The following is a 3,536-nucleotide window of genomic DNA, read 5'->3' on the forward strand; positions in this document are numbered from 1 at the left end:
GTCATCTATCTGCCTATCTGCCGTACCTGCCTCTCCCTTTACCTACCGAGCCATCTAGCCATCTATATTGTATTCTGTTTTTGAAAAACTGACTTCTACTTTTTAGATCCATCTCCTCCATCACACACAATTGTACTTGGCTTTATAGGTTTTCCCCGTCATTCTCCCATTGTCTTTTTCTGCTTTTTCTCACTTTCCCCTACTGGCTCATCATTTATAAACCTCTTTCTTTCTTCATTATTTCTTACTTCTGTTCCATCATCCTTTCCTCCTATCTCCCTTCCTTCTTTATCTTTACCCTTCCCACCCTCCTTCTTCCTTCCCCCCATCCTCCTTTTACTCTCTTTCTGCTGGCTCCCCTTTTATTTCTTCCTTCCTGCTCTAACTCTCATTCTCTTTCTCATGCATTCCTCCTTACTGGCTTCCACTTGTAAAAGTATATACCTACTTACCTACTTACCCATCATCTGTATAACTGCCTACCTACCCATTCAGCTCTCAGCCATTTATCTTTGTCTTTATTTTTGTCTTTGCTTTCCTGACTCCTACTTTTATAATCTTTCCCCCCACACACAACTGTTTTAGGTTTTCTTGTAGGAAAATGGTTCCTACATTTTCACTCTTATATTCTCTTCGCTTCTTTAGCTGTCTTCCCTACTGACTCATCCTTTATTTTTAAATTTTTATTTGTTTTTGGTTGCACTGGGTCTTTGTTTCTGCTTGCAGGCTTTCTCTAGTTGCAGCAAACAGGCCCTACTCTCTAATTACGGTGGGCAGGCTTCTCATTGCAGAGCCAGACTCTAGGGCATGAGAGCTTCAATAATTGTAGTTCACAGGCTCTAGAGTGTGGGCTCAGTAGTTGTGGTGCATGAGCTTGGTTGCTCCATGGCATGTGGGATCTTCCTGGACCAGGGATCGAACCTGTGTCCCCTGCACTGGCAGGTGGATTCTTATCCACTGAGCCACCACGCAAGTCCCACCCTTTGTAAACTTATTGCCTGCCTGCCTCCCTCCTTCCCTCCCTTTCTCCCCTGCTTCCTGCCTTCCTGACCTCCTTCTTCCTTTCCTTCCTTCTCCTTTCCTTCCTTCCCCCTCTCTTCCTCTTGTATCCATTTTTTGGGTTTCCTCTTTTAAACCAGTTTCTCTTCTTCACTTATCTTTTTAATATTGACTTTTAAAAACTAGATCTTCCACATAAAAATCCTGTCTACTTACCCATCTGTCCATCAATCTACCAAACTACCTAGCTGTTCTCCATTCATCTTTGCTTGTTTTTAGCTGAGTTCCTTTTTTGGGGCTTTCTCTCCTCGCTCCCTACACCCTCTCTTTCTTCTTCCCTCCTTCCTGCCTCCTCTCTCTTTCTCCTCTTTCTTTGTCTTCTCCTCACTCCATTTCTTTCATGGTCTCTCTCTCTTCTTTCCCCACCTGCATGCATGTCTTCCCCCTCCCCTCCCTCGCTTCATCCCTTCCTCCCCCTTACTGTCCTCTGCCCCTTCGCCCTTTCCTCATTTCTTTCTTCCTTGCCCCCACCTCCTCCTTTCCTTTCTCCATCCATCCACCCACGCTCGCTCTCTCATCCTCTTTCATTTGCTTCTCTCTCCTTCTGTCCATTCCTGCCTCCTTCCTCTTCCCCCCTCTTTCTCTCTCCCATTTCCTTCTTTCTTCCCTTCCTCCTTCCATTCTTCTTTTGCTTTGTTTATACTACTCCTTTTTCAAAACATTTTGTTTCCTTTTCCCTTTCTTTATACATTTTGCTATCATCTTTACTACTGCTTTCTCCATTAAAAATCTGTTCTTTCTACCTATCTACCTACCTAGCTGGCTGGCTCTATATCCAGCTGTCAATCACTCTTAAATTGGCTCCTACTTTTAAAACTTTTTTTAAAATGCCTGAGACATTCTTCCTTTCTTTTTGTCTCTGACTCTCCTTTTTTCTTTCCTGTCTCTCATTCTCATATTTTTCTCTATTTTACATTTTCTTATAATTTATTCCATTTGAAGCCTCTCTTTTTTGCTTTCATATGTCTTCCTTTGTTCTTTCCTTCTGTTATTCGATTTCTGCTCATCATTTTTTTGTTCCCTTTCTGCATTTCTTTCTTCTCTGTGCCTGTCTGCACGCAGCCTCCCTGCCCTTCTGTTTCCCTTTCCTACTTTACCCTATCCTATCCTGTCTTGTCCATCTTCCGTTTTTCTTTTATTCTCTATGTACTGGCCCCTTTGAAAAATATTTTTTAACTTCTTTCCCTTTCTCTTTTTCTCTTTTATGTACTGACTTTTAGAAACTCGGTTCTCTTTTTCAAAATAAGACCTATCTATCCATCCAACCATCGATCATCTATCAATCACCTATCTATGGTTCTATCTATTTATATTTTATATACTTTCCTAGTTATCAACCTACCCTCCTGTCAATTCATCCATGAATCTTATATCACTGAAATATTTTAACTGGCTTCTTTTTAGATTTCTTTCCCCACTGTCCACAATTGTGCTTAATTTTCTTATTAATGCATCCTTTTCAAGCCCCTCACACTCTGTTTCATTTCTTTTATATTTTACACTTTCTACAGGCTCGTCATTTTAAACTTCTCTTTCCTCCCACTTCCTTCTTTCGATCTTGCTTCTTCTTTTTGTCCTTTAAAAGCTTTTTTCTGTCCCTTCGAGCTCTGCTTCATTCATTGTCCTTTGCTCTTTGTCTTTCCTCCTCTATTTTTATCTCTCCCTTCTGTCATCCCTTTTCTCTCCTCTTTCCTTCTTCCATTCCTTCCCTACTTCCCTCTCTCCACTCTTCTTCCATTCTTTTTGCATCGTCTCCTATTTTTAAATATTTTTCTTTTCATCACTATTTCTCTTTAAAGTGAAATTAATTTTATTATTAAAATATTTATGTATTTGGTTGGGTCTTAGTTATGGTATGTGGAATCTAGTTCCCTGACCAGGGATCAAACCTGGGCCCCCTGCGTTGGCAGTGCAGAGTCTTAGCCATTGGACCACCAGGGAGTCCCTCTTCTTCCTTCTTAAGCTTTTATACTGGCTTCTTTTTAAACTTCTCTTTCTCCCTGCCCCCAGCCCCCCATTCCTCTCTCATTTCTTTACACTGTCTTAACTGGATTATCCTTTTAAAGTTCTACCTACCTAGAGGGATGGAACCCAGGCCCCCTGCATTGGGAGCTCAGAGTCTTAGCCCCTGGACCACTAGGGAAGCCCCTCCTCTCTCTTTCCTTCCTGTCCCTCCTCCCTTTCCGCGTGTCTTATTCCTTCCTCCTACCTCCTTTCATCATCCACCCTACCACCCTTCCCCTCTCTTGTCTTCCTTCATTTGTTTTCCTTCCTTCCCCTTTCCTTCCTCCCCCCTTCTTCTATTACTACTCCTAAAACTTTTTTCTTTCCTTTCCTCTCTCTTTCTTTATACATTCTTGTCCTTACAACTGCCTTCTCCTGTAAAACCTTTTTTCTACCTAAATTTCCTACCTATCTAGCTGGCTATCTACATAGGTATCAATCATTTAGCTTTATGTTATGTTTATTGCCTTCTA

The 3,536-nt window shown here is 41.5% G+C and overlaps 1 non-coding gene across 1 annotated transcript; it reads right to left on the reverse strand.

The window, feature by feature from the left end:
• Positions 1-2,927: 2,927 nt before the first annotated feature.
• TRNAG-GCC (transfer RNA glycine (anticodon GCC)) lies at positions 2,928-3,000 on the reverse strand. Its single transcript has one exon. It is a non-coding gene; the product is annotated as a tRNA-Gly (tRNA).
• Positions 3,001-3,536: the final 536 nt, after the last annotated feature.

Source organism: Capricornis sumatraensis, chromosome X (assembly GCF_032405125.1).
Source record: "Capricornis sumatraensis isolate serow.1 chromosome X, serow.2, whole genome shotgun sequence".
NCBI lineage: Eukaryota > Metazoa > Chordata > Mammalia > Artiodactyla > Bovidae > Capricornis > Capricornis sumatraensis.